Raw genomic sequence first — 26621 nt, forward strand, 5'->3', positions numbered from 1 at the left:
CGCTCGGCGGGGCTCGGCTCGGCGGGGCTCGGCTCGTTTCGGCTCGGCTCGGCGTGCCTCGCTCCGTCCCGCGGCACTGCTGCGGCAGCGGTTTTTGCTTTCCACTTTCCAAGAAGTGCATTTTGTTTTTTTTACCCTCAGTCAGCCTGACTCTTGTTTTGATGTAAATTGTCCTTATATCCCTTCATTGCGTCAGCCACGGAAGAAGCCGTGGAGCAATAACATGGAAGTTACTGTTTCCGTAGAAACTAATGGTGGCGGGAGGGACAGCCCGTGCCGGCGGCGCGCTGTGCTGCTGGTGTAACCCGGGGCTGGGCTCCCCGGTGTTCGCGTTTCGTGGTGCGCATGGAGCTACCCCCACAGCATGCCGTGATTACTAGCGCGCCAGCGTGCTGTAGTTTTTATGCATTTTCATTTTTATTGTATGTTTTTATGTTTTTATATTTACTCTGTGCAGTGCCCATGGAATGCTTAAAGAGATATTTGCTATTTAGTGCTAAGGGGAGAGGGGCTCATTGCAGTGAATCTTCGCTCATAAAAGTAACTGCATTAAATGTTATCTGTATGTGATATAATTCAGGTACRGAACGTTAATAAAATAGAAGATAGAAATGTAATTGCACTGGTCGTTTCCATGGTGTTCAAACTGTCCTGAAACTTATTGACCAATGAGTTACTAGCTAAATGAAGTGACACAGCAAAGGCTCATTATAGTTCTAGATATTTAGACTTTCCGTGTAAAATCCATTTATACAGGCCAGGCAGTGTAGAGTAGACTTGGGCATGAATTTTCATCACTTTAGCTCTTCCACTGCTGGTTCCCTGCATCAGTGCCCCTAGGGTATGCCAGTGAAATCAGGGGGACTGGGTGCAAGTCTGTGCTCAAGCTGAGAGATACTTGTTTCTACATCGTGTACTGGAGTACTCCGGAGTCGGAAAGCTTCAGAGAGCTTGCTGCTCTACTTTGGGTCCAAGGTCTTGCTCCAGGAGTACAGTTGCATCAGGCATGGATAGAGCCAAGCGTGTCAGAGACCAGTTCACCAGCATACATTTCAAATGGGGATATATTCAAGAACAGTGCAGAGACTTGAGTCCAAGCAAACTGGAAGCGATGGCAAGGGAAAGTTTAGGGTCCTTAATCTTGATTTTTGCAATAAGGACGTAGTTTTAGTGTGGATTAAGTAGGTTGGCTTCCCAAATACAGTATGCAACTGCTTTGACATGGTGAGACCAGAGCAGATACAAGCTACAAAGAAAGATGATACAAAAAAAGAAGACAAAGATGACTCAGACTAAAAAATCCTTTAAAATAGATTGGGCAGATTCATGGAAGATGAATGTGCCAAGGTGATTACATTCAAAGACATTGACACCAGATCAGAAAACTCCTGGAACAGAGGTGTCTGGGTGCTTATTGCTTTATAACTTCCGTAGGCATCTGCTGTTGGCTCCCATCTGAGATGATGTGCTTGCAGAGGTGGRCCTTGGGGTGAATATTCTGTAGTGTGAATGTGCGGGGTCAGTACTCTCAATTTAGGTGTTGTAAGAGCCCAGACGTTGCACTTATACCACAGAATCAGGAAGCGCTTCCTAGGTGCTAAGGCAGATGGGTAAGGCTTGGCAGTGCCTTAACTCCTCTTGCATAGAGCTTGGGTGTATGCTAGACCCTTCTTCATCCTAGGTTTTTCATTCAAAAGCAACGTGGATTTCCTAGGCAGGAGTTATTGCCCACTCTGACCAGATGCTGGTCAGGGCTGTTGGCAAACCAGGACTTCAGTGCATCCACACCTAAGTGCAGATGAAGAAGACATCCCCCTCTGCTTCCACCTCTGTTCCCGGCCCATGTGCAGAACAAGGGTCTGTGACTCAGTGCGCCAGTTCGAGCCTGCATTTGATGCCCAAAGTCAGCTAAAGCCAGATGATGTGAAGAGCCCTGATGTGCCGGAGAGAGGAGTAGCCAGTGTGCTATAAATGAGGCCATATCTTTGTGCTCGTCAACCTCGCCGTGCAGACAGGCCTTCAGGCTAAGACTGTCCAGACACTGTTAACTCTAGCTGTAATCAGGTTAGTTCAGGCAGCGACACATCTGAGATTCACCTTTGTTTCTGATGTATTTCACTGTGTAATTTCCCATAAACTAACACATGGACACACTATTTTGAGATGACAATCCCTGGATCTTCGTTAATTTTATATTACAGTTCAGGCCGCCAGCACTAGGCTTATGCAAAACTTTTTGTAAATTTTCAGTGGCCAGGATTTAGGAAAGAGCTAATATGTTATTTTTGCCTTTGAACTGCAAACCAGGAAACAGAGTAACTGCCAGTACCAGCAGAGATTACTTTTAGGAAGTTGTTTCATGAATGTGACAAATGCATATTTATAAATGGCCATATGAAAATATTTCCCTTGAAATAATTTCTTCCCAACTTCCTTTTCTACTTTCCCTATATCCTTTCTTGCAGATTATAGTTTAGTTTCACTTTTTTTTTTGCAACAATCAGTTGACAACAAACTACCCCTGACAAAGCCATTCAATTGAACCAGGAATAGGGACGTTATGAGACGAACAAGAAAATGCAGTAGTTGTTTCCAAGTCTCAGCTGCTTTCTGGTATATGGCTACAGATAAGAAATTGCAAAAACATCAGTTAATTTTGTACAGCTAGCAGATACAAAATAAAAATAATTTTATCTTCTGCAGTTTTGGTAAGCAAGAGCCAATGCATAAATTATGAAACTGAGAACTCAAGCTGGACACAAAAGTAAAAAAGAGTATTTAAAAAGTAAGGGTTCATTTTGTATGTCTTCTGCTTATGACAGCAGATCGATTTTTATGTTTGTAACTATTTTTGCCCCTTAACACTCAGTAAAGCCCTGCATTATAGCAAGATTAAGTATACTGCAAACCATTCTCTGTATGCAAACATGTTCTGTACATGCAGACTATGCTCTAACTTGATTGTAATACAACTACATAGATTGACAGTCTGCTAAAATGCAGAAAAATAAATAGAACAGAATTAAGCAGACAAGCTTGTAGAAGCTGGAGAGGTCGCTGTGGTGTTACAGAGTATTTTTATACAAAGCATATTAGTTATAAGATTTTAATAACTTTTTCATGTTAGAAAAGTGCAATCAGGAGAAAAGGGCATACTTTTTATATTCTGTGAAATATTTGAAGGAAAATAGTTATCTAATTATTTAGGTCTTTTTTTAGTTTGTTTTACTTTCTTTTGCTAATATCTTTTTAGAAGCCTAAACAGACAATTTGTGCCCATTTCCTCTCTGTCCTTTTTAATTAATTTAATTAAAAGACAGAAGCAGGAATAACTCCTTCATTCTAAAGAAAATGAATGATTGATTAGTGCTTATCTTTCTAAAACACCTTTTGTTCAGAGGACTTTCAAAAAATGTTCAGGTGTGATCTACTGTACAAATCACTGTTTTTGTCATAGTGTATTTAAAACAATCTCTTTGCTTCCCAGTGAAATATAGATACCATGGAGGTGCAATAAATCAAACTGCTCAGTAGGCTGATGGTGACTTCAGTAGTAACCCAGGAGTGGCAGCATCTGCTTTGTGTCCAACAGTACACACGAACATCTCACAACAGCTCAGTTCTGCAGTGAAGAATAGCAAATACCATGGGGTTTCAAATGTGTTCAACAAGGACCTGTCTTATAGGAGATAATACCTCCCAGGCTGCTTTTACCTTCTTCCTGCTTTGGAAAATATGGTCTGCAATGGTGGGAATACTGAGGCAGCATAGTGTAGCAGTGGTGCTTTATGGTTTGAAAAGCACTGGAAATATGAGTTTTCATCCAAAATTTTCCTGGTTCTTTTTTTGGATAAAAGTTTACAATTTTATTTTGGGGGAAACATCTTCCTCCTGTGCTCCTTGTCCACATCTTTACAGAAGGACACTTCAGGAGCCTGACGAGACTGATAGCACATATCTCAGTGCTGGCTTGGTGGCCTTTGGTGCAGCATTCTGGGGCTTTGGCTCCAAAGTTCCCTAGGTTTCCCAGCTTTTGATGTTTTTTCATTACCGCCATAAAACTGTAATCTCTGAGCTGTCAGGTGTCCCAGTGGGTTGCTGACAAGTGGGTCAGTGTGGGGTGGCTTTGCTGTGGGATCCAGCTTTGTGGAAGGAGTTCCCTCCACGGGGCACTGACCATCTCAGCAGACGGCTGAGAAATTTCCCTTGGTCTGACTGGACCCAGACCATAACGATGGACATGTTGGGGTGGACTATGCTCAATCCACCTCCAAGCACAGGAGAGACATTCTTTTTTGTTAACAAATTTTTTGATTTGGAACACTTTTTAAAAAATCAGTCAGTCTCATTATTTTTCCAATGTAGATTTAACCGCATGTTATTTTGTCTTTCTCTTTAGACATTTCTTTTCCTTTGGAGGTTTCTCTCTTCCACAAAATTGTCATGGATGGTCCAGTTACACCACCCTGGAAGGACCATTGGGCAAGGCGGAGCAAGGCATTCCCCTGCCTGCAGAGCAGAGCAGCGGTGGCATCGGTGGGCGAAGGCTGATGAGACTTACCGATTCGGCTATGACATGGGCTGCTACTGCAGGGCCGTTTGTGCCCCTGTGTACTGGAGAACTTACTCCCGAGCTGGACACTGGGAGGAGACAGTGCTGTCACTCCTGGCTGGGGATACCATGGCCCGGGGAGGCAGAATGAGGAATTTGCCGCGGGAATTTGCTCTTCGCTCTCCTCGGGGCTGCGCTCTAAAGCCTCGGTCAGCAGCAACGCTGCTGTGCCTACTGGTGCTGTTCTGACGCGTGTTCGCATTCATGCAAAAGCTTAATTCAGCTGCCTCAGAAGCGGTTTGACTGGTAAGCACGCACACCGCGTTTCCTGCCACGCCGCTAGCACAGAGCCAGCAAAGTCCCCTGTGCAGGGCAGGCAAGCGACGGGGTTTTTTGTGACTTTAAAGGGAGGTGGTCTGTAAACTAGCTCAAAGGGCTGAAAACCAGTACCTAATCCCTTTCTGACATTAAATGTAATCTCACTGAATTCAAATGAAAGATGTATATGGTCAGAAAGTTTAGGGAGGATAAATGTGTTTGGAAGTACCAGAAGTACTAGGTCTGCTTTCAGGTTGTCCACTGAACTATGCTGAATAAATTCAGGAAGTAAAAGTATCCCATTCTTAATCATAACAGGATTTAAAAATGCTATTCAAAGCACACAACTGAGAGGAACCAGAAAAGAAACTAATTCAATTTAGATTTTATCTATGTAAATCCCTAGTAAATCCATTTTTTCCCAGCGATATATTTTTTTTAACAAGAGGTTTTCTCAGAAGTTTTCCCAATTAGCCTATCTTAACCCCTGTTAGCATCTTTCTCATTAGTCTGTGATTATGTAGAGGATTTATTGCCATTGTGTGCTGGAGTGAGGCAGGGGATTCTATCAATTTATTTTCCCATGTAATACTTGCTTATTATAATCACCAGAGAAAGAGGCAGTACAATTAGGCAAACTGGTTTTATAAAACAGTCTCTGTTGAATAATTCTGTTTCTCATCAACAACCCTGATGCAGTGAGAAAGCAGCACATGTGAAATTGGACGTGGGGTGGAGGCTCTGTAAAGGGGAGTCTGTCCCCGACTTCAGAAAGAATTGTCCTCTGGAGCAATGTGCTTAGTAGCAGCTACAGCATTTTCAGGTTTAGGAATAAATAATTATTCTTGGACAAAGTTTTAAGAGATCGAGCTGAGGGAAGCAGTCTCAGAATACATATTGGTAGGATATTAATATCTAAATTTAAGTTACATTTTTTAAAAGAATAAAAGAAATCGCTTCAAGCTCAGGACTTGTATTGCATACAACTAGGAAAACTGGAATTAAAATATGAAATGCATTGAAAGTGACAGATAAAAAAATGCCAAAAAAGAGCTAGTTCAAAAACTTTGTCTCATATTTATTTGCTATAACTGTAGGTGGAAATATAGTCGTGTTGCCTCAGTTTGATTTCTGTGACAGATGTGATTTAATCATATAGACAAGTCAAAGCCTGAGGCCAATGCATTGAAAACATAACTCCTTGATTTACACACATAAATAATCCTTAGAGAGATCTATAAATATCAGTTTTATAATGTTATTATCTTGAGATAAAGTGTCTATAATTTTAGAATTGATTCTATCCTTCTAGCTGCTAATTTCTCTGACTGAGATAAGCTTTTTTCTTTGTCCTTAGTATGGCAAAAAAGAAAAAGGGAGGAGGAGAATAAATCTGTAGTGTGACAGTTATTGAGTCTTTTTCCTGTCTTGCAGTTGCAGTGCCAATCTCCTAAAATGAAATGGAAACCTGCATGAAATTAGGAGATTAAACAAAGCCAGTAGAAGAGAGCCATTTTTTTAATGGCCTTTGGGCTCTGGTGTATTAAGGTAGGTGCCCGGGGAGATGCTCACTCCTTCACTGGGTACATCTGTACTGGGGATTTGAGGACACTTGACAGCACCCAGGGCTGCCCCAGGGCCTGGCGGGGGAACAACTCCGCGCTCTGGCAGCTTCCCAGGGTCCCCTGCAGCTTTGGCGCCGGGACTGGGACTAGCTGCAGGTTAAGTTAATTATTTATTTACCAGAATCAGTGTCTGGCATTTTTCTGGAAGCTGAAGTCTTAGTTTAGGAATCAAAAATGAGTCAATCAAGGCAAAAGATCTTTAGTTAAAATAATTAAATTTGGTACCAGACGTATTTCTGCAAGAGCTTCCTTTGAGTTTTTATAGTGTAGCACTGCATTGTTATAAAGTGAAATCTCTTTATGCTTTTCCTTAAAGTACTATTGAATCTAATTAATTGTGATTGAGCTACTTTGCTGAAATAACTATATGATAATTTAAAACCTAAAAGACTGTATATTTTTGTTGCTTTTGAAGAATGTACACCACAAACCTTCATATGATGAGCTTGTGGTAACTTTTAAAGTGTTACTTGAAGAAAGGATCAGGTTAATTTAATTTCAGGGCTCTAATAAAAGAACATTTAAATGGATAGGAAAATGGCACAGTTTATTCAGAGACAATCAAATCTAATTTTACTGACTAGTTGATGCTGTTCATTATAAAATCTCTGTCTTTTCTTACATCACAATTTACAGTTACTGAAGATAGTCTCTGTACATATAACTACACTAATAGCTGTAATTAATGCAATCAACAACATAAATAGTCCCGATTATTTACAATCCTTCTCAAATCACAACAAAAAAGGAAGTGCTCAAACTCTACATTTAACTTTTTCAGAAGCCAGCCAAGAGCAAGAAAAGCTCACAAATATGCATCACTAAATCAGACTAAATATGTACCATTTCCGATGGGAGTTACAGGAAAAAAATCTGTTCTTCCTCTAAGGAATTTTTCTAAGACAAGGATATTAATGAGGGATATAGGAGCTGATTTGTAAAGGAAGTTGTTTGTAATTAAAAGTATGTGGTATGGTAAAGTATAATCTGGATTAGTCGATCTCCAAAGGTCCCTTCCAACCTCAAAGATTGTGTGATTCTGAAATCCCACCCCTCATATGGTGCAGATACTTTATTCCACATTCCTGGGAGAGGAGATCCCAGCTGAGTCACAGCCATGAACTCCCCCAGATGGGAGGTGTCTGAGTGGCTTGGCCCCCCGGACTGAGCAGGGGCCATTCGCTTCTTCCGAACATGGAAAGAAAAGTCGTACCAGTGCTGGTGCTCTCCTCTCGTCCGACACCGGACAGGCCGGAGCACCACTGTCAGGTTGCAGCTTCCAAGGAAGTAGATCCTGAAACTCAAGAAGAAGGAAACGCTTTCAGAGTCTCCGGGGAAGCCTGGGAAAGGGTAACGGTTAAGATGTCCTCCTTCTCCTTCAGTATGAGTTACACAGGGCGACACCCGTGTTACTTGAGAGATGTATCTGAGCTCTCCCACACCAGGAGTGCCGGGAATGCTGGTTGGGTGCATGGCTGGATGCAGAGGGAAGGAGATGCACGTATCTTTGCCTGTCACCTGGGACCGTCAAGCCTTTTGTTGTCACGTGCAGGACTTGGCGGGCTGCAGCAACAGGAGCTGGTGCTTCCTGTGCGCCTGCTGGCATTTATGTACCCTGAGCTGCTGTTGGTGGTCCTGGGTTGGGGCTGACCTTCTCAGCACATGCTAAACTCGCAGTGAACTGATGGCACAATATGCAACAGAGTGACTAATTTGGGGCATTTTTTCTCTAAGGCCAATGTACTATGCAAAATGCACCTATGTCCACTGTATATAATACATTGTATGCTTCTACTATAGATTAAGACGTCCTGATAGCATTACCCCTTTGATGGCAGAAAGGTTGTTTGTAAGGTCTTGCTTAAATAACTGTGAAATTTTGTAGCCAGTGCAGAGGAGATGTTGCTTTTTCAGTCAATGCTGCTAGAATACTTCTGATTGTTTCCTCAAACTTGAACCCAAAGTTGTTTTCAGCCAACTCATATCAGTTCTGATATAACTGATTCTATTTTCTGATATGTGTTTTCCTGTGATTTGGAAGCAGAGGAGAAGGAATACATTAAGCCCAAACAATTTCTGTATTTATGAAAGTTCTTCCACTGGCTTGTGTCTTCACCTCCTAGAAGTGTCTGGAGTGGAGGAAGTCATTTTGCCAGAAGGTTTCTTTTGGCCTGTCAAATATTTCAGTTATCTGGGACACTGTTGTCAGTCTGAGTGACGCTGTTGACAGGCTCTTGGAGCACTTTGTTGAGTTTCACGTTTGCTCAGAGCAGGGATGTCATTTGACAGGATCCACCATGGAAGTGCAGCCAGCAGGTACAGCTACAGGCATAGGTGACTGGTGTATTAAAGAAGTAGGGTAAGAAGGGATAGTGTGTGCCTTGGAAAGGCATTGGGTATTGATCCACAGCCTATTGAGGTCAATGGAAAAAAAAAGTCTTTAAAAAGGAAATTGCTTTTGTAAAAATATTAAATGGCAGATCTGCAAGGGTTATAGCTTAGGCATCTCAGAAAAGATGCAGAATAGCCAGCCTTAGACAACAAGCAAACCCCAAATTACAGTCTTTCCTGGACCTTGGGCTTCAAGGTAGCACAGCAAACTGGGGGGACATGTTACCCACTTTGAGCCACAGGCTGTATCCTCTCCTGAAGACAGACGTTGGCAGAATAAAGTGGAGCTCATTCTTTTACTTTTATTGGGTACAATGACTCACCGGTGACTCAGTACTGATCACTGAGGAAACTTTACAGAAATATATCCATTTGAGAATGATTCCTCAGTTATCAGTTAGCCAGTTCTTAATCCATTCTTTAGCTGGACTATGTTTAACTGACATTTCAGACTGCTAGTTTTTATATAGGAATGTTGCATACTACCAAATTAGATGCCTTACAAATTCTGTTATATTTTTGCTGTTACCTGTATAAATCATGTTCATAGTCTGATAAGAAAAAAAAATCTAGTTCATTTGACAAGATCCATTTCCTTTAAAACTATGCAGACAGGTATTTTGCTATTTCTAGACTTTAGTTCTGTATTAATCAGATCCCTTGTATGATATTTTGTATTTTGTCTGGGATTAAGATCAGTCTGTGTGTGTTGAGAAGACCCAGAAACATATGGCAGAAAACCACAGAATCCGAGAATGGCTGGGATTGGAAGGGACCTCTGTAGAACGTTTAGTCCATCCCGCCCTGATCAAAGCAGGGTCAGCTAGAGCTCGAGGCTTTGCCCAGTTGGGTTTTGAATATCTCCAAGGATGGAGACTTCACAACCTCTCACGGCAACCTGTTCCAGTGTTTGACCACCTACAGAATAAAAGACTTTTCCTTATGTTTAAATGAAATTTCCTGTATTTCAGTTTGTGCCAATTGCCTCTTGTCCTGTCACTGTGCACCATGGAGAAGAGTCTGGCTCCATCTTCTTTGTGCTCCCCATCAGGTATTTATGCACACTGGTAAGATCCCCCTGAGACTTCTCTTCTCTGGGCTGAACAGTCCCAGCTCTCTCAGTGTCTCCTTGTATGACAGATGCTCCAAAACCTTAATCTTCTTTAGGACAATTTGCTGGACTCATTCTAGTACATCCACGTCTCTTTTCTACTGTGGAGCCCAGGACTGGACACAGCACTCCAGTTGTGGTCTCACCAGTGCTGAGGAGAGGGGAAGGATCACCTCCCTCGACCTGCTGGTGATGTGCTTCATAATACAGCCTGGGAGGCTGTTGGACTTTTTGCTGTGAGGGTACATTGCTGGCTCATGGCTAACTTGTTGTCCCCCAAGACCTCCAGTCAGAAAGCCCCCAGACTGTCCTGGTGCATGGCATTATTCCTGTGTAGGTGCAGGACTTAGCATTGCCATTTGTTGAACTTCATGAGGTTCCTGTTGTCCCATTTCTCCAGCCTGTTGAAGTCCATCTGAATGGCAGCACAACCATCTGGTGTATCAGCCACTCCTCCCAGTTTTGCATCATCTACAAATGTGCTGAGGGTACACTCTATCTCATTATTCAGGTTATTAATGAAGAAGTTAAACAGTCCAGGTCCTGGTATTGACCCCTGGGGGACACCACTAGTGACTGACTTCCAGCTGGACTTTGTGCCACTGATCACAACCCTTTTAGCATGGCAGTTCAGCTGGCTTTCAATCCACCTCACTTATGTAGTCTGTACTTCATCAGTTTCCCTATGAAGACATGCTCATTGCTCCATTGCTCTCCCCATATCCACTGATCTGGTCATTTCATTGTAGAAGGCTATCAGGTTGGTCAGGTGTGATTTCCACTTCAGAAATCCTTGTTGACTACTCCCAATCATTTTCTTATCCTCCATATGTTTGGAAATGGCTTTCAGAAGGATTTGGTCCATCACCTTCCCAGGGATCAAGGTGACGCTAACTGGTCTGTAGTTCTCTGGATCCTCCTTCTTGCCCTTGAAGAGAGGAGTGACCTTTGCTTTCCTTCAGTCCTCTGGAACCTCGCCCTTAATCACCATGACCTTTCAGCGATAATTGAGAGTGGCCTTGCAATAACATCAGCCAGCTCCCTCAGTATTCATGGATGCATCCTGTCAGGTCCCATGTACTTGTGTATGTCCAGTTTGATTAAGTGTTCCCTAGCCTGATCGTCCTCCACTGAGGGTAAGTCTTCATTGCTCTGGACTTTCTTGCAGATTTTAGGGATCCAGGATTGCTGAATGCCAGTCTTACCAGTAAAGACTGAGGCGAAGTACTGAGTACCTCAGCCTTTTCCGTGCCCTTTGTTACCATGTCCCCTGCCCCATTCAGCAGTGGGACCACATCTTCCCTGACCTTACTTTTGCTGCTGATACAATCTTTTTGTCGCTGTTCATGTCCCTTGACATATTCAACTGAAGGTGGACTTTGGCTTTCCTAACTGCGTCCCTGGATGGATAGTGTCTCTGTATTCCTCCTGGGTCACTTGTCCCTGCTTCCACCTCTTATACTCTCCCTTTTTATATTTGATTTTAGTCAGGAGCTCCTTCTTCATCCATGCAGACTTCCTGTTGCCTTTGCTTGATTTCCTGCTTGTTGGGATAGACCATTCTTGAGCTTAGAGAAGCTGATCCTTGAAAGTCAACCAGCTCTCCTGGAGCCTTCTTATCTCCAGAGCTGTATCCCATGGGATTCTTCCAAGCCTTGAATGGGCTAAATCTGCCCCTCTGAAATCCAGGGTTGTGATCCTGCTATTTGCCTCTTAGGTTCCTGAAAGCCACCATTTCATGGTCACTGCAGCCATGGCTGCCCTTACCTTCACATCCCAGTTCTTCCTTGTTTGTAAGTATGAGGTCCAGCAGACCATCTCCCCTTGTCAGCTCCTTGATCACCTGTGTTAGTAAGTTGTCATGAATGAGCTCCAGAAACCTGGATTGCTTGTGCCCTGCTGTGTCATACCTCCAGCAGATATTGGGATGGTTCAAGTTCAAGCAAGTTTGTAGGTGATACAGCACTGGGAGGAGTGGCTAGTACACCAGGTGGTTTCGCTGCCATTTGGAGGGACCTCCACAGACTGGAGAAATGGGCAGAGAAGTTCAACAAAGGGAAGTGCTGAGTCCTGCACCTGGAGAGGAATAACCCCATGCACCAGCACTGCTACTGCCTCGCTGTGCCAACAGATTGAGCGAGGTGATCTTTCCCCTCATCTATTTCTTCTTCCTAATCAAGCAGTCTATAGCAGACACCCACTACAACATCCCTCACCTTGGGCTGCCCTCTAGTCCTGACCAGCAAGTTCTCAGCTGGCTCCTCACCTGACCCTAGGCAAAGCACCATGCATTCCTGCTGCTCTGAAGGGTATCTTCTCTTCCTCACCATCCCAACCTGTCCTTCCTAAAGAGCCTGTATCCATCCATTGCAATGCTCCAGCCAAGTGAGCTGTCTCACCACATCTCCGTGATCCCAGTGAGATCATACCCCTGCAGCTGCACACAGACTTCCTCCTGTTTGTTCCCCATGCTGCATGTATTAGTGCACAGGCACTTCAGAGAGGCACCCAGTTGTACTGGGTCCCAGAAAAGGAATGAGAGCTTCCCCCATCATGCTCTCCTCTTGGCACTTCCTTATTTGCATGCTTATGCTTGAGGTGGGCCCCACTGAGCCCTGTTTTGTTGATTACAAGGTCTCCCTTGTTCACATCTCCTTGCACCCTTTGCTTGTCAGCCCCATCCACCATTTCTCACTTTATTGTGGATCACCATCTCCCTCCCCTGTCATTCCTAGTTTAAAGCTCACATCTAACTGGACACCCCTGAAGTCTTGTAATTATGGGCAAGTGAAGCAGATCTATGTAAATCTCCTTCTGAAAAATACTCCTGGGAAAGAGAGAAGTATGTGCATTGAAATGTGTGTGTTTGATTAAATGCTTTTTTTGAAAGAGGCCCTTCAAAAACATACTAACTGGTAGTTGAGTATGCTTTATAGCTCATCCTGGTCATGATTAGGTTGGAATCAGGTCTTCTGTAGCAATATGTGATTCTTCTTGCTGACAGATTTGGCCTCAGCTGATCAAGTAGGACCAGGTATATTTGTAAATTGTCTAAGGCTTTTTTTCTGAAGAGGGAACTGACTTTAGAAAATCTCAAGTTCCTTAGATAAAAACCAAGACAAAAATATTATGTAAGCTTTTAAAGCCATTTCTACAAAATATCCATTGTTGGAATTCTTTATGCCTGTGAGTAATAATGAGTCGATTAAATCCTTGAAGTAACAGTAAGTTTCCTTGTTTTTACATTTGCACTTCTATGCCACTATTTTATCCAGAAATTCTGAAGGCATTTCAAAGTGTTTTCTCGTTAGCTGAACCTATATGCATTGTTCTTAGAGAAATAAAAAGTAATTTCTTTTACAGATGGGGAAACAGATATCAGTAAATTTATTGGAGCTGGACAGAATTTTTTCTATTGAAAAAATTCCATTTTCTAAAGCTGGGGGAAGCTTGTTTGCTGTCGCAGTTTCTATTTATTTGCTAGTTTTTCAGCTGCATTCTTCAGTAGCTCTTCAGTAGCTCAGTGTGACCTAAGGTCTTAGACCCCACAGGAAATCTCAAAATCTATTCTGGCATGTGGAGCTGGAACCAGCATCAGGCACAGGAAAAACTGGCAATTATTGAAGAGGTGGCAAAATCACAGCAGTAGGAACAGGCCCTGGATCACCTTTTCTGCTCCAGAGAATTTAGCTGAACCCCTGTACCGATCAGCTCAGTGTTGAGACCGAGCAAACCCGGGTCTTTGTGCACAGGCCATGCGCATATTTGTGCACACATTAATCCAAGCCCCGGTGCTGCTGCCCCTGCTGTACTGGGGCTGGAGGGCTGCTGGCACGAGGCACACCACCCCTGCCCTGCCTCTGCTACAGCAGTTCAGGATCAAGAGCTGAGTTTTTCCTCCCATAGGATGTTCTGAAATGCTGACTTTTCAGTTTGTTTTCAAATTAATTTATCCTCCTGTCCCGTGCCCTCAGCATTTCCCATGGAAGATAGGGCAAAGGATTTGGGGAGGAGGAGGCTGAGCTGGGGCAGGACCAGATGTGCTAGAGCTTGGCATGAAGATATCTGGAGGTGAAAATGAAAGGAAACTGGTAGTAATTTATTGATTCAAACAGGGTTGGGGAACCCTACTTGCTCACATATGTCATATTCATCTTTAAGCTAGCAGCCAAACATACTCCCCTAAATTGTTCATGCTGACATGAAACTGTTCACTAGCTACACAGTGCCTCTCTGTCCCGGGAGGAGCCCTTTTCAGCTTGCTGTTCCCCCAGTGCTCTACCAAGGACTGAAACCATCTAATCCACATTAGGACAATCTCCTCCTGCTTGGTAGCTAGCTCTGCTTCTCTCCTTTGCTATCTCGTTTTCTTTCTTTGCTTTCTAGTTCATCTCTGTTCTCAGGCTGACCCTCAAAGCCAGTCCTTGCTCAAGGGAGAGCGAAGTAGTATTTGGGAAAGCAAGTCACAAAAGGAACATGTATATTTCTGTCAATGAGGAAGCTCAGGTATGAACATTTTCCTTCCAAAATTATCAACCTGATCCAACTCTCAATACTCAGATACTCGCTTTCCTGTATCCCCTCAGAGTAGCCCAGAAATTAAGTAATTCTGGGTAGCATTCACCTTGGGATTAACTTCATGACAGAGAAGTCCCTGCTTTGAGCTGATGATGATCTCATTTGGCAGATGTAGTTCAGACCATTTTAAAGGGCTTGTCATGAACCTGGGAGCCCAAGGAGAGTCATGAAGGCAGGACAGTGACATTTTTAAGAATTAATATGAAGGAGAAATGGAAAATCACCTAACAGGGAGGAGGCAGGAATCTGATCCATGCATCAGGGAAAAAAAGGTACAAAGAAAGGAGAAGCAGCACAGGAAGTCAAAGAGAGAATTGAGCAGAAGGTAGAGAGCTGTGAAGGATGATGCAAAAATGGAGCCCAGGACAGCACTGTCCCTGAAGAATCAAGAAGGTGAAGTCAAGAGGTTTGAAAACTGGAGAGGAAGCCAGTGCAGGGATGGAGAAAGGCAAATGTGATGTGATGTACATTTGTAGCTGTGGGTAGATGGAAGCAGGATGTTGTTTTGATTTCTAAACTGAAGTTTTCACAGAGCTTCAGAACAGAAGGAACTGAGTTATGTCTTTGTTGAAAAAGCTCAGCTAACAAGAATGCATTGCCATGAAGAAGATGGCTAAGCAATACAGTAGTGTCAGTTACAGACACTCTGAGTTAAATGATATCCTGTTATGTTTTTTTTACAGGGTATGACAAACAAGTTGCCATTTTAAAAATTATTGATGCTGGGAAAATATTCCTCATGAGTTCTTATTTAACTATACACAAATGGGAGGGAGTTTCCTGTCACTTTTTTTTCCCTAAAGGATTGCTCTGCCCTGTTCACCAGATTTATGCCTGCTGTGAATGAAAGCTTTTATATGTTCATTCATTTACCTGAACAAAACTTGTCATCAAATCCCAGAACTCCCCAGACAATAGGCTCATGTGAACAGAGCATACTGTTAGAGACTTCCCAACTAATGCTGATTTGTTAAAATGCCAGTGATAACTGGAAGATCCGTGTACGTTGTGCGAGTCATTCCTAACTAAAACAAGTAATACAAGATCAACAGAAGGGCTCATGAAACTTAAAACCAGCAGGCCTCTGAACCAAACAACTTAAAAAATGGGGATTGAATTTTATATTGCATTATAAAATCTGTACACTAATGCATATACAATTCATCTTTTTTTTCAACAGCGCTTTAATAAAAGATTATCTCAATATGATATATAGCATTCAACAGCAAAACTATGAGGTTCATTTCTCTCCATTTGACTGTTAAGGAGTTATAGGAAAAAATAAAAGATTTGCTTTCAGAATTCACCTGGAAAGAAGTGGAGCTGATGCATAAAAACAGGAATGCAACTGCATGTAATAGGAGTTCCAGTAAAGGAAGCTTTTGAAATACTAGTAGCAATGTTACAGGACAAGAAAAAGGAGGAATTTTTTTAAATGCTGAAAGTCATTAATGCAAAAGTTTTGTGAAATATTCCTTTAGATAGTGTGTGTACATATATGTGTGTATATATATATATATATGTATACACTTCTTTGTATAGGTATGAGTGTGTATAAATAATTTTATCCAATGATCAAAGAGTGGGAAAGTTATAAAGTCAAGTACCTGAAAATATATGACTGCTTGTCTAAATGTTTAATTATGTGATTGCATATTCTCTTTACATAGTTACCCTGCCTCATTCAGTGCACAAGATGGGCTGTGTTCAACTGGCCAGTATTTTGCTTTATATTCATTGTTCAAGCTATGGCTTTGTACTTTATTTACTATATGTGTCTCTGAAAATAAAATTAATTACTTCCTTGTGGTGTTTCCATGGCAATCATCATGTGGAATATAAGTATTTCTAACATACTAATTTAGTTTCRCAAAAATATTGTGAGATGAAGGACTGATTTTGTCCCCATTATACATCTTGGGAACTGAGGCACACAGAGGTGTCCACTGAATATGAAGCCTTTTCAAAATATTTTGTATTGTATAGCACAGTTTATACTTAGACCACAGATGGAAATGCTCAGCACTGCAGAAAAACAGATCCCAGGGCTGCTAGTCAGGTATCCAGAGAACATGAAACATGGCATTAGTTACCCCTCATGAAAGTCTTGTCTTATGTTACTTATCTGTATTCAGATTAGCATTCGGCGGCAGATTCAGGGATAAGACCAATCCTTTAGGGCAATCAGTGAGCTGATCTCTGAGGTTCTATACAGTGAATGAGGAGTACTGCAAACCTATGATCGAGTTTCATAATAGCCACTCTGTTTAGCAGGAGTATATCCAGAGCAGCCAGGAGAAGGATGTTGTTGAATCTGGAGGTGGACAGGGGGAGGACTTACTTAAACATTTCTCCTTTTCCCATGTGGTATTGGGATTCGAAGCCTAAAACTCTTTCCCTGGTTTGGGTGCCTGAATTGTCTTTTTAACTACAGACAGCTAGCTCATACTTTGTTTTCAAAATGGCATCCACTTTTACAGGATGACACAAGTGATTAAAGAGCTCCAGAAAACACGTTGCACTCTCCAGCCTGAAAGGGTTCATTCCTATATTTTCCACTATCTTGGTTTCTGTGCTAATGATTAGGTTTAAATCCAAGGGCAACATTTCAAATTTCATTAAAGCTTCTGTTTCAGCTTGAAGTCATTCACCCAAGAACTTGCTTCTACTTTGATTATCTTCTGCATATAGTGTAACGGGTGTGATTCTCCATTTGAGTCCTAGATAGGTCTGCATGCCTGGAAAAGTAGCTGACCAATATTCCCAGATGTAAAAGACCACACAAAGCCCAGAACATGGCAAATCAGACAAATGAGACCAGGCTAGACAAGTAGGCACAAGTGAGTGGGGTGACACTCTGGAATAAATAAGCAAAGTAAGATCCAAAAACATACTGGGCTAAACTGCTTTCCAGAAGGATTTTGCTGATGTTAAAAACACACTTCATGTCAGAAAGAATAAAAAACAGGGCCGTAAATATCACAAAGAAATTTATGACACATTGTTTGTTTATTCATACTGGATTCTGCTTCACCAAAGAGAATATTTGCAGTAAAAATGTTGAACGGCAAGGAGATTGCTGTGGAAGATGAGAGGAACACAAATTCCTCTAAGTCTTGCTATGAGGCTATGATAACCATTCTTCCTCCGAGCAAATGTTAGGCATGAGTGCAGTCACAAAATGAGCTGGGGCACAGCAGTCACAGAAGAAAGGAGCTGCATATTATATTTCATCAATATAAGACACTTTGTAAAGAGAGACAGTGTGTTAGCAATGGTGGGCAGCCATTAAGAGAGACTTACAGCAGGAATGCGAAAGAGAGCTCTTTAAAAGCAATTTATGTGAAGTGCTTCAGCACTGTGATACCACGTCTGTAACATTCATGGAGTGCAAATCAGAGTGCATTCAGTCTAGGAATGATGCCACTGACCAACCGTTCAAATAATGTTCAATAATGTTCAAATTGTGAGACCTGGAACATAGAAGAGGAATCACCTGTGCAGGTCCTTGTGTCCTCAGTCCTGTTCATACCAGTAAGCCGATGCAGGGATGCAGCTGTTTACTCTTTCAGCTCTCTCTGCAGGATTGGGCACTTGTTTATTCTGCCATCAAATCAACCCAAGTCACCGCAGGCGCTAATAAACATCACCGAGCATGGATGAGAGCCTCCAGGAGCGCTGTGGGGTGGATCCAGAGACAGTGACTGCTCAGATGCTGGTGGCTCTCAGTTACCTGCAGCACTGCATCATTACTACCTGCAGCACGAGCACGACTCCTCGTCACATCCTCGATGATAAACTCTGTGTGGGCTTTGCCATTAAAATAGCTTTGAGAGCAACCTGCTACATCATTTGATTACTTTGCTGCTGCTGCAGAATGGGACATGGGCAATATCCAATGGAGACAGGCAAAACTGAGTTTCTGGTTGGATCCTGTATGAGCAATTTCACCCAGGCTAGTTACTGATTTAAAGAAACAGTGATGAAAAGCACAAGTAAAATAAGTAACTTTTCTGACAAAATAAATATGAAATATCGAGCCTTTGTCTTGCCTAACATTGTAATGCAAACTAGGTGGAGCAAAAATGTGTGGGCAGCCAATACTGGMATAGATCTCCTGCTGTAATAATTTGCTAACGTGCATTGTGGAAATACACAGGGCATAATTCTGAATTTGTTGGTCTTACAGCAGTTTAAGTCCATAATTTTTATTTTTGCTGCCACACACTTCCTATGGTGCAAGTAAGAAAAAATAATTAATAATAGGCAACTCTCTCCTTTGATTACTTTTCTTACTGTAAAAGGAAGTTAAAAAAAAGATGTTGTTAAATCTCACAGAAATGGAGAAAAAAGATCAGCTCTTGGAGTTCTTAGTGTGAATGGCTAAACTGCCAAAGGTTTAAGAAATATTTACTGGACTTTTGGAAATTGTAGGATTTGGTGACTGGTAATGTCTCAAGAAATTTTTTGTGTTCTGATGCAACTTAATTTTCCCTCCAACAATAACCCTTGTGTTCTCCTGCCTCTTGCTTGCTTTTAATTTTAACAAGGTCCCCTTCCTCAAGTGCACATTCTAGGTACTTTTCTCAAGTAACTCTGATGGTCCCACATTTCTATAAATTTTACTTAACAAATCAACAATATTGGATTGACCTGTTTCATCATAATTATGAAAAACTGCACCTGCGAATTTGATCAATATCTTAATGAGGCCCCGTTTCTTTTTAAGCAGTTCCTGAACATACTGAGTTAGTATTACAGAGCCTTATTCTTTGCTTTCAATCCCTGTCAAGAGTAGCAGTAATGTAATTTTATGAAGACTGATAGCCAGTAAACTGTGTAATTTCTAGCTCTACATAATAATACCTACTGTGATTTACAGTGAATTACTTTATGATTTATAACAGCAACATGCTTTCTATCATTTCCACCCAGAATAGTAGCTCCGTATAAGGCTGGAAGCAATGCAAAAATAGTGGTTTTAACAGTTGACTTTGATTTCTCCTGAGCGAATGTTGGACAGTGATTCAATTAAAAAAAAATTGCTCCAGAAAGATACCTTTAATATATTTATATCCACATCTTGTTATTGTTTACTACAATAGGCTTAAACTGAGTTTAAACTGTTGTGCAACACTGCCTACTCCATTACAATTTCAGCAACTCCTGAAGACAGAAATCTTAGCAATATATATACATACATAGACATATACAACACACACAGGCTATACTATACAATAAAATATAACAAGTCAATAGTAGCATATCTTTCACAAACAAAAATGAATGTCCGATGTTAGAAGAACAAACATATTAGCTCTTCATATATAATGTTATTTTTTAAATGCTGCTTTTCTGATTTCTTGGGTGAGGGTGGGAGGTTACAATGCAGCTGAACAAAGGAGCAAATCAAACTGCTGAGTCAGTGTACTGGGAATACGATTTGTTATAGGAACTTACATGACCCTCCTTGTTAGGATAACATCTGAATGCCTTGCAGTCTTTAATATATTCTTCCTTACCATGTACCTGTGAAACAGAGGAATGCTATTGTCCACAATGGACAATAGCAAATGGAGAAGTTGAACCACAAAGGTAGGATTTAGATGGCTTAAATTTCTCTTAAATCTTTGAGCTTAGTGTCATCTACCGGATGTCCATGAAGGCCCAGAGACAACCAACTAGAAAATCAGTCATGGGGAATTGAAGCTAACTTACTATGGCCCTAAGTGACTTACCCACCACTTTACAAGAAATCTTTGGTAAAGAGAAGGACTCAGGGTTTTTGTTTTCCAGACTCATAGTCATGCCTTTACTACTGGATTATCAAACCTAATTTTGCCCCAAAGAATGGGAGACTCATGCAATTTGTTTGGATCCAAGTTCCTTATGCAGCTTCATTCAAGTTTGGTGTATACTCATGGATTCAAACACAAAAGTCCTTCCATGAATGCTGGAACTGATGTGAAATTGTGCTTGGAACCTGAGCTCCTGTGTGAGTGCTCATATTTGTGAGAGGGACTGAGCCTGTAGCCATTCCCTCAGCAGGAGAAATGGGAATTATAAGAAGTTCTAATATATTCAAATAAGTTCTAATTAGAACTTACAGAAATAAGAGTTCTAGTAAGAGTTCTCTCCCTGGCTGCTTAAATTTATAATACCTATGAGCTTGCTACTGCTGTTAAATTTGATTGAAGTTGGCCAGTGGTTTTAAATAATAACAGGACAGAGAGAGAGGAAGAGGAAAGACTGACAAGCTGCTAGAGGTACAGATAGGTAAATATCATGCATACGCAAGGAAGAACTAGACAGCAACACTGCATAACAGATACATTGTTTAGAAGGACTAAAAAGCTGAACATCAGCTAGCAGTATAATGCCATTGTAAAATGTTAAACCTTGTTAGGAAATACATGGCTTTAGCAGGACTCTTCTATGTAAGGCACCACAGATTGTATACCAGTTGGTGCTGGCATAGCCTCTTTCCATCTCGTATGCTGTCATCATTTAACATGTTTTTGACAATTTAAATGGATTCTGGCAGTTTTGGGTAAAATTAAGAGTGGAGAACAGCAAATTGAATCACATGAAAAGTATTTTCTACTGACTTGCCAAAAAAGTGCATGATGTAAAGACCAATCAGCAGACCCACTCAGGCAGGGCCAGCATTAGGCACAGACAAAGGCATGGGGCAGTGGGCAGCTCCTGCCTGGGTAGAAAACTCTACCTAGAGCAGGAGAAAAGGATGTAAAACAAAAGCAGACTGAACTGTGTAATAATGACACTATTTCTGAGGTTGATGAGCCAGCCAGGAATTTTCAGTAAAAGGAGGATATGCCAAGCACCAAAGAAGGGAAAAAACACTGGAAGGAAGGAGAGAGAGGGACAGAGCAGGGTGCAAGAAGACTGTGATAATGATAAATGCAGCATCACAATTTTGCTATGTTTTATTACGCCTCAGCACATTTTTCCTTTTCTCCAGTCACAATATTTCTCCCGTGTTGGTGCACTGTTGTACCTTAGCCAGTGTGACAGCTGAATTTAGGGCAATCATTTCCTGTTTGACTACAGACATACTTCCTATTCTTTTAACATTATAGGGACAATGGTCTTCTTCAGGCAAACTGCAACATCCTTGGACGCTTGCTGGTTCCATTTTCCCATCAGTCTTGAGTTCTCCTGAAATGTCAGCCTGGTGTGTGATACTGGTGTAGTGTGTAATATTGTGTGTATTGGTGGGCGCAGGGGGAGGATAGTTTGGGTGGCCTGGTTTCTCTGCATCACCTGGCCACTGAGACCTTATCTGTCTCCACTCTTCTGATTTTATATTTGTCTGAGCAGTGGGGAATCAGGCCCAGAGATCGTATTGCTGAATTCAGCAATAAGAAGGTAATTTCATAGCAGATTCTCGCTTTCCATGTGTCCTGGGGTATTTTCCCCCATAGGACAGGCCTAACGATAGGAATGCAGTTGAAAATTTCTGTGATCACTTTCAACAGATAAAGTGAGAGAATTTGGTCCTGATCCTACTCTGGTGTCAAACCATCAATTTCAAAGAAGAGTCATTGGTCTAAAACTGGTGTGGTTGACCAGTGAGTCAGGATCTTGGTTTCTATTTGCTTGATAAGAATGTCGGATGTGAGAACTCAGTGCTATGGAAACACATTAGCATAGAAATGATAATATTAATGTTATGCAAAGGAAAGAAATTTTGGAAAAATTTAAATGAGCTTTCAGTTGGAATTACACACACAAAAAAAAGCAAACTTTGATATGTACCACACAAGGATTTTGAACTCCAGCAGCTAACAGAGGGTGGATGAAGAAAACTGAGATTAGGTTTTAGCATTTTGAAGTTAGATAATGTAACTACACATGTTTCCCAGCACAATAAAAAAGGAAATTACTTTCTTAATGTGAGACTTTACTCACTGAAACTTCAAAAGAAAATATAAACTTCATTTCTTATTGTTTGTAAACTGGAACATTTTTGCCCCAGTGATTCATATTACATGAATAGATTGTCTTAGATACACTTCTTTTCTCATTAAAATAAAAACATGAGCTTGTGTCACCCACCACAAGCTATTTAAAGTTTCTTGGTATTTAAGGTCACTGGTTTTCAAACAGGAAGTGGAGGCATGCTGTGGGAAAAATCTCTAGTGTAAATGTTTGAAAAATACTGACAGAGTGTAAAGATCAACCACACACAAAGGAATTAGAAGTAAACTCTCTGTGTGAGTGTGTGTGTGAACGTTTGTGCACCAAATCACAGAAATTCAGCATCTTCTAAGATAACAATTTCTGTGTTGTTATTACTATGATTCCTATGTTTCTTGTTAATTAACCATTCCTCAGTAAAGATCATGGTGGATTTATGCTATCTCGTGCTATTATTTATTCACACTCTTTGTGAATTTACTGTGTAGAGCAAAATTCTGATGAACTCCTGAGTCACCCCTGAGGGAAATCTAGCTATGCTGCCACATAGCCTACATTTCTTTGGCAAAAGCCCTCAATCTGACATGGCTGGACTGCTGTTCAGAAAGGCATGAAAGATTCATGGGGCCAGAGATAGGCAGCACAAACCGGAGGAAGCCTGACTCTCTGGTTAGTGAGATGGGGACTCCCCAGGGAGAGGAGGAATCCTGGATTTGATCCTGTCTCCTACTGCTGACTTTCCAAGGAAAATGCCTAAGCAGATTCAGGAGAAGGGATGGTTCTTCTTAGGGACTTCCCATCCCACTACACTTCTGAGTTCGGTTCCTGCTACGTGCTTTCTTTCAGTCTCCAAGATTCTTGTATTGCTCTCAGTAACAACCAAGGGAGTTATTATAGGTTGTATTAGCTTTGGTGAGGAAGCTGGTTTATGAAGTCCCCTCACTGCCAGCCTCTAACTGCTATTTCCTCCCTCTGTGCTGCTGCTGCCCTAGTTGTGTCTGTACAACTGCTGTAGGACTCCACTGTAAACCGATCACTGATATGTTCTAGTTAACCACTGTGGGTTTTTTAGGCTTAAGTTTAACCTAGCTTTTTTCAGTGATCATTTTTACAGAGCTGCTCAACAAACAGCTCAGCATAGCTAATGGGACTGCAAGCTGTGGCACAGGGGAGCAATTGGTGGAGGGGGAGGCAAATTTCATAAGATGAATCATGAACAGCAAAACCCTCAGACCTAGTGATCTGAACACAACAGACCAGGATCCCTCTTTCTTGGACATTCAGTGTAGGAAGGCTACTTTAACTGGGATGGAGTTGTCTGATTCCAGCTCAAGCCTCAGGAAGCTGCTCTTGCTAATGGGATTATGCATAGTCCCGGCCAGCCATGTCGCTGCCATTGCAGCTTGCAAGGAGGTAACAGTCTTCCCTGCCATTTTCAAGCTCAAAGTTCAAGAGCTTTATAGACCCTGCTGGGATTAGCCGTGCAAGATCAAGTCCCAGGGCAAAGGCACTGAAGGAATTATACAGGGTGCTGAGCAGCCAGGACCATGGCAGTCAGCCTGAAGATGCTGCCTGAGGGCTCGGACTAAGCCTGCTGTTGCCCAGTCACACTTTCAGGCATCCTTCTGCCACTTAAAGACAAGAAGTACTTTTGTTATTTTCTATTTGGGAGTTAATATCTCTGCTCAGTCCTTGCTGTCAGACTTGTGATTTCATATTTCTTGAGCATCCTGGGATAGAGGTTACCTTGTTTTTACCTGTTAAAATCCAACAAGTGAATACTGGATTTTGCTTATATGTCAGGTTTGGTAATTTCTATTTTTTCCTTCTTATTCATGCTAGAGATCTTGATTTTGCCTCCAAGCTCAACTCGTAACTCTATGCTCAGGCAAAACATTTATTTTGGGAACATGCTGAGCTTATTTATTATCTGCCCCTTCTCATTCCGCAGAAGCTCCATTTTCCCCTTTCTCTGTGTTCATTTATCCCCTTGACTTCTTTAAGCATAGATTTCTTTCACAGTCAGCCCTTTCTTAAATCCTCTATAGACTCTAGTCATTATAGACTCTCCACTTAAACCTGCTATCATTTTTCATCTTAAGGCTTCCATGCAAATTATTTTTCTCCCCCCACCTGACATACAAATTCCAGATAGATCTTGTCTTTTTGGCTTGTTGATTAGATATCTGCTACCTTTTTAGTTATCAGGTATAGGTAGACTTGAGAGCACACTTTGATGGAAAGAATTACTAAAGATATGGAGGTGAATGGAAAAAACATTAAAATGCTGCATGGAGTTACTCAAGGTACACTGTACCTCATTAACCCAATATCTTTATTTGATAAGACTAATTACTGCCTGTACAAAAGAAGTGACATTTAATCTATCTGGGCATCAAGACAGTACATGATAGAGAATCACCATGGAAATTACTAATTAAATGGAAGAAGATGGAGATTAATGCAGAAATCACAAAGTGGGTATTGAATTGACTAAGTCAAAAATGGCAATGGGTGGAGCTGAAAGGCTAAGAATTAGCCATGAGGGATTTTACTAGTGGAGTTCTTCAAGGATGATATTTGGGATTGCTTTCTTTAATATTTTGGTTCATAACCTGGGCACACAGTATTTGAAATGCAAGAGTAAACCCCTTTACAAAGTGGAGAGTGATTGCTGACGTAAAGGAGGAACAGAAAACAGGAGGTATAGGATAGCACTGGGCATTATTTTCTCAGTTTGAGGAGGATTGTGAGTGTCAGGCCTTTCCCCACTGCTCCGTTACATAGCAGTGAGGGTCTGCCTGATACTGCTTCTTGGAGAAGTCTTTCTTTCTTGGGCATCTGTGTTAGCACCTTCCAAAACAGTCCGTGCAACTTCACAGTGAAAAATCTCTGCATACTTCTGGAGGGACTCCTGGTGCAGTGTGGAAGTAGAGTGCTAAGGATTCAGGCAAAGCTCGCTATTTAAGACCACAGCTTCTTGAAGAAAAGAAATTCTTTGGTTCATCAGCCATCATGAAATTTCTTTTAACACTACAAAAACTCTGAATGAGAGTTACATGACTTTAATATACTAAAATGCAAATCTGAAGAAATCAGCTTCTGCACTTGAAGACAGATGCTGGAAAATGAAATGTAAGGTGCTTTAAAGCAACCTGTAGTCTGGTACAACTTCAAGGTTGCTTGTTCCCCACTGTTAGCAGACCTCAATATCTAACTTCCAAGGGAATTCATACACCCTCCATTGCTGGATCCGTTTTTTGATGTCCCATACTTACCCTTGCCTCCCTGAGGTTGACACCGGTAACACATGAAGATGCCATTTACTCAAAGAGCTTTGGATGAGTTTCTACAGGCATATTTCTCAGCAGCAAAAACCTTATCCTAACCCTAAATGCTATCCCCTACATTGTACTCATAAAAATGTTTGTAGCGACACAAGGGGAAATGGATCAGAGCCTATTTCTTCATTCTGTCAAATCCTCTTCCCTGGGTGCTGAAGTTTTTCGGCGAATAAAACCTATTGTACATTGAAGAATCTGCTTTTTTATTTCTGAATATTGGTGCTGCCCACTCACAATAAAATGTGATTCTTTTCATTGGAAAACTCATTGGACCTATACAAAGAGTGACTGATGATGAGGGGTGTAACTTCATGACCTAGTCAAAGAAAGAGTAGAATTTGGGGTCCCATTCCAAAATGAAATGAAGGCAAGTGATTGTTACTTGGTAAGTCTTTGAAGGATCAGCTCATCTGGGTATATTCAGTACTTTTCTCCATACCACTAATATATATCACTAATATACTAATGTACATTGATAAATCCAGGTTACCTAAAATTTTTGGTCAAAGTTAGGACAAACAATGAAATGTTTAATATTTCCATGGGGGCATGACTTGTCTTTTATGCTCGGTGAGAAAAACTACAGAGAACAATCTCTGCTGACCTATGCTGATGTAATATAAAGCTGACATATTAGTCTATTAATTTCCACTATGCAAATCTCTAGAGAGTGATCCATTACGTTAGTGGCACACAGCTGTGTGCCAGCCTTCAGCTGTTCTCCACGCTGTAGTTTGTTTCCCAGCATCATTTCTGACATC

Source organism: Apteryx rowi, unplaced genomic scaffold (genome assembly GCF_003343035.1).
Source record: "Apteryx rowi isolate R43461 unplaced genomic scaffold, aptRow1 scaffold_378, whole genome shotgun sequence".
NCBI lineage: Eukaryota > Metazoa > Chordata > Aves > Apterygiformes > Apterygidae > Apteryx > Apteryx rowi.